The sequence below is a fragment of the Triticum aestivum genome, chromosome 7B, assembly GCF_018294505.1.
Source record: "Triticum aestivum cultivar Chinese Spring chromosome 7B, IWGSC CS RefSeq v2.1, whole genome shotgun sequence".
Lineage (NCBI taxonomy): Eukaryota > Viridiplantae > Streptophyta > Magnoliopsida > Poales > Poaceae > Triticum > Triticum aestivum.
In genome coordinates, this window is record NC_057813.1 from 692,561,195 (window position 1) to 692,573,680 (window position 12,486).

Genomic DNA, 12,486 nt, shown 5'->3' on the forward strand with positions numbered 1-12,486 from the left:
TTCCTTACTCTGCATTCCTTAATCTTCATTCTGCATGTATAATAGCGGACACAACAATATAGTTAGGACATATATATAGTGCAGGCAATATGAACGAGATGGGGTAGAAATAAATCACTTACAAAACGTAGCAACTGATGATGGATTTGTCGAGCTCGCGCAGATTGAAAAGCTGGAACAATTCACTCAGATGAATTTGTACATAGTAATGTTTGAAGTGATGCTCATATCTAACTTCCGCATAAATATATTATTTGGCGTTTTTATTTTTTATGTAACCCTTGTACCATTTCAGCAGACCTTTCATTTGTGGAGGTAGATCCTGTTCCTGCGCAGGCTCGACGAGAGGCCCATTCTTCACATATGTAATTACTACCTCCTTCACTGGCGCCTCATCAAGGCCTAACAGTTCACGAAGAGTAATACCTAAGTTGGCCGCTTGTTCTATGGCACTCGTTACAGTCAATCCATGTGCTGCCGCAGCTGCTATGATATCGGGGTCATCCGGACCGGCGGCTTTCACTATAAGCGGGGCAATCGATTGTTTACTTTGTTCCCCGAGCTGGGCAACTCGTTTCCCGCTTTTTTTACTTTCTAATTCCGTTTTTTCGGCCTCCTCCAAGGCTTTGTTCTCCTGGTTCTCCGCCCGCTCTTTCTTCTCCTTCAACATGAGTGCCTGCCTACGAAGTTCACGTGCATAGTCGTCAGGCAGATTCTTCGCGGCTTGGGACGGTGTGCTCAAAAATGACTTAGCCCACTTCTTTTGCTCATCAGAAAATACTGGCTTGGGCTCGGGCTCTCTTTTCTTCTTGCAGTCCGCCTTCCATTTCTCATGATCAGCAGCCGCGGCCGCGGCAGTTTCCTCGGCACTACGTTCCCAAGGCCTTGTGGGGAGAGGCTTCAATGATGGCTCCGGTACCTTTGTGGTCTTAGGTACATAAGGGTCCGGGTTAATAATCCAGGACTGCTTCTGCTTCTTTGCCGGAGGTGGATTGGGGGGCGGCGTCTGATCACCCGCCGGACGAGGACTGGGGGGCGGCGTCTGGTCACCCGCCGGACGTTGTGGACTGGGGGGCGTCGGCTGACGTGACGGAGGTGTAGGTGAACCGCCACCACCGTAGGGGGGTGGACTTGTTGTCCTTGGCGCCTCGCCTGGAAACTTGATAAACTTCTTTTGCCATAGAATGAAATGGCGCTTGACATCTCCAAGTCTTTTCTCCCCTTCAGGTGTAGCAATGTCAATCTCCAGGTCCTCAAACCCTTGGACTATGTCCTCCACCGTGACACGAGTATAGCCATCTTGAATGGGGGTGTTGTGGTGGAGTGCTCCAGGTAAACATGGTAAAGCACTGCCGATGGCTACCTTCACGGACATGTTCCCGATAGGATAATACAGATGGCATTCTTTCATCTCCTTTATATCGTACACGGGGTAGTGAGGAGGCTCCGGTGCAGTAATTTCGACCACCAGAGTCTCCGGTGCAGTAATTTCGACCACCAGAGGCTCAGGTGCAGTAATTTCGATCGTTGGTGCATCTGCACCAGCCGGTGGGGCCTCCGTGGAAGCCACACTGCTTCTCCGCTGCTGGCTTCTGAGATCCGCTGGATGATCTTCATGCTGCGCCCGAGCTGCATCTCGTTCGGCTACTAGTACACTCACGGTTTTCTTCATCACATCCATTTCCGATGCCAACCGCGCCACAACATCTGCTTCTCGATCCATCTTTCTCTTCCGGCTTCTGTAACCGTACGGGTCATCGTTCTGGGGGAACCCTATTTTCCACGGAATGTGCCCCATGCCTCGTACACGTCCTCCGTGTTCAGGATTCCCGAGGGCTTTTGTCAGCGCGTCGTTCTCTCTGTTGAACTTGATCTTCCCCTCTTGAGCATCCCTCATTGCGTCAATAAGGGCTTGGGTGGGTTTAATTATTTTGCCCCGGTAAACACACTCCCCTGTCTCCGGGTTCAGCGTTCCCCCATGCCCGTACCACCAGCTTTTGGCCCTTGGGTCCCATCCCTCCGTACCTGGACGGATTCCTCGCGCCCTCAGCTCGTTCTCCATCTTCTCCCACCTAGGCTCCCAAAGGCGATACCCTCCTGGCCCCATAATATGATTGTACTCCTTCTTAGCCGCATTTTCCTTATTTTTTTTGATATTTGAATGAACTGCTCCGATTTCTTTTGCTTCACAAATTCTAGCCAATCATGTTTCAGTTTCTCATATTGTCCTTTGAAATCCGGAGTCTTGTTCTGCTTGACAAAGTCATGGGCTAGATTTTGCTTGAATTTCCGGAATGCGTCGGCCATCTTATGAAGAGCGAACTGTTTGACTAGCCTCCTCCTCTCCTTGTTTTCCTCAATCTTGTTACCCTCCTCATCGAATTTGTTGTATTCCAGAGGTAGAACGAAATGTTCCATAAGCTTCTTGAAGCAATCTTTTTTTGTTCTCTTATCGACAAAAGTGAAACCATCAATTCGTGCCTTCTTTGGCTCATTCCACTCCTGGACGGTGATCGAGACGTTGTCTCTAACAATGGCTCCGCATTGGCTGACAAACTTGGTGGCGTTCTTGCGGGGCTCCAGCGGCCTGCCGGTTGCACTGTCGACAACCTCGATGGTGCATGTTTCTCCTTGTTTCATCGTCTTGGTTGCGCCACGCTTTGACGACGTACTCGATTGTTTCGACGATCCGGCCGAGGGCTAAAATAAGAAAGAGTCGCGCGCGTTAGTACACACATATTTATTCAAATCAGTTAGTTTGTATCACCAGAGGCTCAATGTATATATATACCTCGGCGCCGGAGGTGGTTGCTACTTCCATTTGAAGATCGTCGTTTATCGACGTTTGTTCGGCATCATCTTGCTGACGGCGCCCTTCATCTTCATCATCAAGGTTCAGATAAGAAGAGATATCATCTTCTTCTTCTCCGGTCGGCACATATAGAATATCGCCGTTTATGATGCCGAACATATGTGCTTCACCGTCCGGATCATAGTTGTCCATAATCGGGTCAGCTCTATCGTCCGCCATTATGTCAGTCCTGAAAACATGTAGTAAAAACAAATTAATTAAGTGAAGAAGGGGGGCGGTGGCGGTGGCGGTGGCGAAAGGGCGGTGGCGAAAGGAGGGGGCGAGGAAGGGGTGGGAGAGGGTGTCGCGGTAGAGCGCGAGACGGGGCGGCAGACGACGGCGTCACGGAGAGGGGAGGCGAGGACAACACATTTATAACCCTCGCCGTCCCCTCTCGATCCCTAAAAAAACACCGCGCGCATCGCCGCCCCCCTCGCCGCCCCTCTCCGTATAAACAAATTGTCCGAACAGAGCTTGGAGTAGAGTGGCTAGGGTTTGGCCAGGGATGCGGATGGAGACGAACATATGTGGGGTCGGGATGGCCCATGTGCAGGGCGGGGGGTTTGTTTTTCTTCTGTTTTTTTCTTATGTTTTTCTTCTGTTTGTTTTTTTCTTCTGTTTTTCCTTTTTTCTTCTGTTTTTTTCTTCTGTTTTTTTCTTCCTTTTTCCTTCTTTCTTCTTCTTCCTTTTTCCTTTTAAAATCAGAAAAATAAAACTAATTCATTTTAAAATCTTAAAAATACAATTATATATCAAAAAAATCAGAAAAATAAAACTAATTCATTTTAAAACCCCTTGAAGGTTTGACAAAAGGTTTGATACATCATTCAGTTCATCGACCAAATACAAAGTTTGGTACAATAAATTATTACACATCAATTCTTCCCTTGTGTCCCTGCTTGCTTACGATTGTGCCGTATCCATGGAGCATCCTCATCATTTAACTTAATGCTTGGGTCAATGTTCACTTTGAAGGGCGGAATTTCACCAAACATATTATAATCTTCTGACATGTCTGTCTTGTCCTCCACTCCCACGATGTTTCTTTTCCCTGAAAGAACAATGTGGCGCTTTGGATCATCGCATGATGTACTGATCGTTTTCTTATCTTTCCGTTTCCTCGGTTTGCTACTCATGTCCTTCAAATAAAAAACCTGAGCGACATCTTTGGCAAGGACGAATGGTTTGTCAAGGTAACCAAGATTGTTGAAATCCACCATTGTCATTCCGTATTGCTCGTCCACCTTTACCCCACCTCCTATTAGCTTGAACCATTTGCACCGGAACAAAGGGACCTTAAAGGAGGGTCCATAGTCAAGTTCCCATATCTCCTCTATGTAACCATAATATGTGACCTTTTGCCCATTCTCGGTTGCTGCATCAAAGCGGACACCACTGTTTTGGTTGGTGCTCTTTTTATCTTGGACGATCGTGTAAAATGTATTCCCATTTATCTCGTACCCTTGGAAAGTCGTTATAGTCGAAGATGGTGTCTTGGCCAACATGTACAGCTGATCTACAACATCATTGTCATTCATTAAATGTTTTCTCAACCAACTGCCGAAAGTCTCCATGTGGGCCTTCCTAATCCAGGATTCAGGCTTCCCCGGGTTGTCCGAGCGTAAAATATTCTTGTGTTTCTCAAAGTACGGAGCCACCAAGCTAGAATTGGTCAGTACAGTGTGGTGTGCTTCAGTCAGAGAATGGCCGTCCATACATGTCGTTGATTTCCTTCCGATCGTGCCTTTTCCACTTAGTCTCCCCTCGTGCCGCGATCGAGGAAGACCAATCGGCTTAAGGTCAGGAACAAAGTCAACACAAAACTCAATTACCTCCTCATTTCCATAGCCCTTGGCGATGCTTCCTTCTGGCCTAGCACGGTTACGAACATATTTCTTTAATACTCCCATGAACCTCTCGAAGGGGAACATATTGTGTAGAAATACAGGACCGAGAATGAAAATCTCTTCGACTAGGTGAACCAAGAGGTGCGTCATAATATTGAAGAAGGATGGCGGGAACACCAACTCGAAACTGACAAGACATTGGATCACATCGTTCTGTAACCGTGGTAGATCTTCTGGATTGATTACCTTCTGAGAGATTGCATTGAGGAATGCACATAGCTTCACAATGGCTACTCAAACATTTTCCGACAGGAGCCCCCTCAAAGCAATCGGAAGCAATTGCGTCATAATCACGTGGCAGTCGTGAGACTTCAGGTTTTGGAACTTTTTCTCCGCCATGTTTATTATTCCCTTTATATTAGACGAGAATCCAGACGGGACCTTCATACTGCTCAGGCATTCAAAAAAGATGACCTTCTCTTCTTTGGTCAGAGCGTAGCTGGCACGACCTTGAAACCATTCCGGATGCCGGTCATCAGGGTCTTTCAAACGTTGCTGGTCCTGCCGTGCTTCCTTTGTATCATTTGTCTTCCCATACACGCCCAAGAAGCTTAGGAGGTTCATGCAAATATTCTTCGTAACGTGCATCACGTCGATTGCAGAGCGGACTTCTAGGACTTTCCAATATTCTAGCTCCCAGAATATAGATTTCTTCTTCCACATGGCTGCGTGCCCGTCAGCTCCCTTCGGAACTGATTGTCCGCCAGGACCCTTTCCAAAGATGACTTTCAAATCCTTGACCATATCAAATACCTCAGCACCAGTGCGTTCCGCAGGCTTCGGCCGGTGATCTGCCTTGCCGTTGTAATGCTTGCCTTTCTTTCTTACTGGATGAATTTTCGGAAGAAATCGACGATGCCCAAGGTACACGTTCTTCTTACAATTTGGCAAATGTACACTTTCAGTCTCATGTAAGCAGTGCGTGCATGCATTGTATCCCTTATTTGACAGCCCCGAAAGGTTACTAAGAGCAGGCCAATCGTCGATGGTTACGAAAAGCAACGCTCGTAGGTTAAATTCCTCTTTTTTGTGCTCATCCCACACACGGACACCAGGTCTGCCCCACAGCTGTAAAAGTTCATCAACTAATGGCCTTAGGTACACATCGATGTCGTTGCCGGGTTGCTTCGGACCTTGGATGAGCACTGGCATCATAATGAACTTCCGCTTCATGCACAACCAAGGAGGAAGGTTGTAGATGCATAGAGTCACGGGCCAGGTGCTATGGCTGGAGCTCTGCTCGCCAAAAGGATTCATGCCATCTGTACTTAGACCAAATCTTATGTTCCTTGCGTCAGCTGCAAAATCTTTGAACTCTCTGTCGATCTTTCTCCATTGCGTTCCATCTGCGGTGTGTCTCAACTCCCCGTCCGACTTACGGTCCTCTTTGTGCCATCGCAACAACTTGGCATGCTCTTTGTTCCTGAACAGACGTTTCAACCGTGGTATTATAGGAGCATACCACATCACCTTGGCGGGAACCCTCTTCCTGGGTTTCCCGCCCTCAACATCGTCACCAGGGTCATCGCCTCTGATCTTATAACGCAATGCAGTGCATACCGGGCATTCATTCAAATTCTCGTATTCCCCGCGGTAGAGGATGCAGTCGTTGATGCATGCATGTATCTTCAGAACCTCTAAACCTAGAGGGCAGACAACCTTCTTTGCTTCGTACGTACTGGCGGGCAACTCGTTATTCTTTGGAAACATATTCTTCAACATTTTCAGCAAGTTTTCAAATGCCGAGTCAGCTACACCTGCCTGTGCCTTCCATTTCAGCAAATCCAGTGTGCAGCCCAGCTTTTTCAGACCATCATCGCATCCAGGGTACAACGACTTTCTGTGATCCTCTAACATGCGATCCAAATTCTCCCTCTCCTTTTCAGTTTCGCAGCGTCTCCGTGCATTAGCAATGGTCCGACCAAGATCATCAACGGTCTCATCACGTGCCTCTTCTTCACCTTCACCTTCACCTTCCCCTTCACCTTCCCCTTCACCTGCCCCTTCACCTTCCCCTTCACCTTCAGCATCTCCATGAAAGTATCACCGAAATGAGCAAGATAGCTTTCATCGATGAAATCATCCCCTTCTTCTTCTTCTTCCATTATAACCCCTCTTTCTCCATGCTTGGTCCAACAATTATAGCTTGGCATGAAACCGTGCCGAAGCAGGTGCAGGTGAACTTCTCTTGAGGAAGAGTAACCCTTCTGATTCTTACAGTCAACACATGGACAGATAACAAAACCCTTCTGCTTGTTCGCATTAGCCACTACGAGGAAATCTTTCAAACCCGTAGTGAACTCGCGGGAGAGTCGGTTACCGTACATCCATTGCCGATTCATCTGCATTATTATAATATAAAATATATAATTAATCATCATGCATTTGTTAAAGTAACTAGCTATAAACAATAGAAATTAAACAATGAACAACACACATGCATGCATATTTTATCAATGACACACATGCATGAAAGGTTCAAGTTGCTAACCGCGATCGAGGAGGAACCTCAAGTGTGGCTCCAACACTTCATATCATGTTTGTTTCACGCTGTTGGGCATTTCATCAAACACCTTGTGTGCATAAGAGGAACCAAAAGCAAACCTACACTCCCTTGTGAAGAGAAGTGGCACCAAATGGCTAAGTGAGTGCGCTGAACTGGTATATATAGGGGAGGAGCTTTAGTCGCGGTTGGCCAGGACAACCGCGACTAAAGGCCTGTGGGCACCTTTAGTCGCGGTTGGCCTGGCCAACCGCGGCTAAAGCCCCTCACGTGCACCAGCTGGCCACCGAGCGCCCTGGCCCAAGCCTTTGGTCGCGGTTCGTCTGCCGAACCGCGACTAAAGACTTCATTAGTCGCGGTTCCTACAGTTTCGCGACTAATTTTGCTGGACGGAAGCCTCTTTTTCTACTAGTGGTGGGAGGGGGTGCAGTCACAGCCGTGCGAAGGCTGCATCGCACGGATGGTCGCACCAAGCGGCCGCAGGCAATCCCCGTCCGTCTGAACGGGCACTCACTTTGTTTGAAAGAAAATTAGTCGCGTACGAGAAGAGCTTCTTGATTCACTGTGTTTTCTTGTGTCACGGCTCAAAAAATTAAAATACAGGAGGTGTCGCTACGCCAGGACACATTATGAACATGACAACAACCTAGAAGTTATAGGCCGGGAGCAACTCCACAGCGGGCCAACACCAAGACCTTATTTGACTGCCCCTAAGATTATCCTCCGCAGGACTTCTCTGTCTTGCTGTTGGATTTTTTTTTCCGGGTTCACCAATGGATTGTTGGAATTTCACGCAGGATCGATCACATCAAATCACGATGAACACACACACACAAAATTTTTTTGTCAAAGACACGTGTCGTGCCTTTCTTTTCTCTCTTTTATCTTCTCTTCTTTTGCCCACCTCGGTATTACAAAACCCTAACATTCACGGTATTACAAAACCCTCACGCAGGTCGTGTATATATATACACGATCCGGCTAGACTTGACCGACCCTGCTATGGACTCATACTAGACTCGGACACGAGTACTTCCTAAATTAATCACCCGCCGACCTTGATTGCTAGGCAAACCTAAGCCGGACACATATAGCCAACTCCAATGCTACTACAACACGTAGAGCTAGCTCAAACAATATCAAACACCACGTAGACTCCTGCTATTACTAATCAAGATTACTCTAACATGGATGAGACTTTGCCCCGTTGTTAGCACCATGAACTTATCATTTATTCCCTTCGAGGCTCAGGGCCACCAATCATCTCCCTCAATACAACCATTTCCGGGAGCAGCCACGTTGTTTTTTCCCCCAAACAGAAACCTTTTATTCAATTCCTCTAGGTGACAGAAATACAAATGAGGTGTGTGCGTCCACAAACCCTACATACATGGGGATGGATCCGCTGAAAATATAGGAAACCGCTAAGGAAAACAAGCAACCACGCCCGCTGACAGAAAGTGTGACACAGCCATGCAAGAACGGGAAGGTGCAGAGCTCTCGTCGGGTCGTTGCACTCGCACAGCAAACTGCATCCCTGGCTCATTCGGCCACCATGAATAAGTCATTAGCAGTGTCGTTCTGCTACCAACTATCAAAATGATTGGAAAGATCAAGCTTCCATAACTTTGGCAGATTCCCGACGGAATATGGTATTGGTCCAACGAAGTTGTTTCCTCCAAGATCTAAAACTGTAAGGTTCTTTAGGGCCCCAATGCTCGGTGGCACTGTCCCAGACAAGTTGTTTGCACCCAAAACTAGCCATTGAAGCGCGACAGATAGATTACCAATATCATATGGTAATGTGCCCCTTAGCTTATTTGTACTTAGGTCCAGTATTATAAGCTTGGATAGATTAAACAATGTTGCTGGAACTCTACCTGATAGCCTATTCTGACCGAGAAACACCGCAAGGTCCTTTGTCATGTCCGGCAATTTCCCAAGCTCTTCGGGAATGCTTCCTTTGAGTTGATTGTGGGTAAGTCGTAGCTCTTCTAAGTAAGTGTTGTTGCCGAAGGTTGGTGGAATGTTTCCTGTGAGGCTATTATTGGAAAGGTCAATTCCCATTAGATTGTAGAGGGAACCTATATTTCCAGGAATCGAACCCACTAGCATGTTAGAAGAGAGGTCTAGTCCAAGGAGTTTGGAACAATTTGTAAGTGCATTCGGAATGTTCCCCTGCAACAAGTTGTTCTGTAGGTAAAGGATCTCTAATCTTATAAGACAATTGAGAGGGGGCAACTGGCCAGAGAAGAGATTGTTGGATAGTGTAAGTTCCTGAAGGAAGGTTAGATTTCCTAGAGAGGGTGTGATTTGGCCTGTCAAGCTCATGTTCGCAAGGTTTACTACTGTAACACGCTCTGGGTGCATTGTGCTGCACTTGATGCCCGACCACATACAGTAGTGGATGTTCTCATTCCAAGAGCGCAAGGCTCCTCTTGGGTCCGCTCTGATGGCCCCTTTGAAATCAAGCAGTCAACGGTGGTCTGTGGTGTTACCATGAACTGTTGAGCAATTAATGTCACTTGCTCCATAAAACAACCCTAAGAGCACCGGTAGAACAAGCATGGCGAGACCCATGAGGTTTATGTTTCCTGCAAAAGGCCAGACATGCATTTTCAACATAAGCTCCAAAAGATTACAAACCTACATTAGTGCATACTACGTCACTTTTACTCAGTAACTTCCAATGCAGATAGATCATTTTTTCACCAATGGGGTTGCAAGGGTAAAAATGGAAAGTGATCATAAATTAGCATTTTATTTTTGTAAACATGTTTGTATTATATGCTCACCAAAGAAGATAAGCACACTAAGGGGTGTTCGGTTGGGCTTAACTTTGGCTTTTGCACTTGGCTTAAAAGCCCGGGAAAACACCTATTTATGGACTTTCGGATTATACAATCATAGGTATATTTTTTTTGCTTAATACCATCGTAGGTGTCCTTTTTGCCTATAAGCCAAAATGCAAAAGCCAAAGTTAAACGTAGCCAAATACCCACTAACTCATAGTACTTCGTTGCAAAGTGCAAGTCCAAACATGGGTACATAACTACATATGAACCTAATATTTAAAACTTCATGAAAAAAAAGCATAGCTCTATTTTTGAAAATGTGTGAAGAAAAAACTAAAAGGCAGTACATACGGTAACAAGCCTAACCAGAAGACACAAACCAAAAGAGATTACTTTTTTGCGGATTTGCTAAGCATATGTTGTCTAGCCACGTCATCACCAGCAGAAGATATGAAGACGATTGACGGCTGCAAGGGTGCTTGCCAGCACAGCAGAAGTGTGGGGCTTAGGGGGGTGACCGGAATGGCGGCGGTAGGCAGGTATGCATGGGCTAGAGAGCAGGTACACACGAAGGAATAACATGACTTATCCATAAATACTTTCTCAGGCAACTGACTGATGAGTGCTCCCTCTTTTCTAGGATAACAAGTCAAAAATTGATGATTATTTGAGAAAAACTACTAGTAAAATAAGGACGAAAGACCAAGTCTAAGCACCAATTTCAGGCTTTTGGTTATCAGAAGCACTTCATATAAGACGTGTTGTGGTGCCATAGTGGTACGATGGCTAATCCAACGGCCAGTTACAGCTTAGCCTTGCGCATGAACGGTGCGATGTGGGATATCGTATGAATATTGGATGGGAAGTGTCCTACGCGTACGTGGCAATGTTGTTTGGGTTTTGCACATGATGGTATAAGCCAAAAGCATATAAAATAGGTGAATTCTTTTTTGGCTTACAAGCCAAAATGCAAAAGCTGAAGTTAAGCCCAACCAAATACCCCCTAACTCGTAGTACTTCGAAGCAAAGTGCTAGTCTGAGCATGGTACATAACTACATACGAAACTAATACTTTATACTTCACAAAAAAAAGATTATACCTCTATTTTTTTAAAATATGTGAAAAAACAGCAAAACAATATATAAGGTAACAAGCCTAACAAGAAGACTCAACCCAAAAGAGATATTTTTTGCGGATTTGCTAAGAATCGGTTGCTTAGCCGCATCGTTGCCGGTGCCATGCGGAGCATAGGAAGAGGGTTGACTGGTGCTCGCAGGCGCATGAGAAGGGTGGGGCTTAGAGGGATGGTCGGAACTGTTGTGACACGACAGGAGAGGCGGCTCGGAGAGGATAGCGTGGCGCACAGCGGCGGAAGCCGGTAGGCAGTCAAGCAAGGGCTAGAGAGCGGATCGACTGGGAGGGGAAAAAGATGAATAGTACTAGGCTGTGAAAAACGACTGATACATGGAAACTTGGCAACTAGGTGCTTCCTTTTATCGAGGATACATCCCAAGAAAAGATGGTTACTCGATACAACTATTAGTGTATCAGGACGAGAGAACAACTCACAAAATAAATAAATAAAAATCAGGATGAGAGATGGTAGTTGCGAACCTTTGATGGAGCGCACGGTAGGACGACAGACCTCTTCTAGCTTGGGCTTCCCCTGGTGGTGGTGCGTGAGTAAGGTGAAAATTGGATGCTCAGCTAGGTAGCTAGTTCAGGCCGGCGAGGGGTTTAAGAACACTTGCGCAGCGCCCCTCACATTCACACGCTCGGGTCGCATCAGCCACCGTCACTGCATTATTTCAGATTTGACATCCAACGCAGTGCAAGTCAAATTTTATTTCATCTCCCCACCTACCTGCGTCGCTGTTTCAGCTGGACAGAATATATTGCGGCGCAGCCAGGCAGAGAGAGACCTTCTGTGCGGCATGTCGACAAAATGCAGGGTGCACAACGGTTGGGTATTCGACATCACGAAGAAATCAACATTTACTTATGATAGGAACGTCCTGGTCCAGATGTCTGACAGATACTAGTAGAATACAAAATGGCACAAGCTTGGACCAATGAGGGCAGGCACAATTAATTCAACATCAGCAACAGCTAATATGTAGGACAGACAGGTCGTGCTTTTTTCTATCGCAAGTCGCATAACTATATCAAATGGCAGCTCCTTCAGACCCCACACCAAGATATTGTGAAAACAACCCTCAAGTGGATCCTAGAAGCTCTTGGACCATTGACTTCTTGCATCAACCAAGTGTTCATGTTTCCTATTTGTGACTACTACCTTTTACACAATTTAAAATTAGCTAATGTTACAACAGCAATACACACGTTTCAATGAGTCGCAATGCATCGTTTGATGCAGAGGCCGGGGAGTCCCCCCTTTTCGAAAAAAAAATGAGTCGCAATGCTCATAG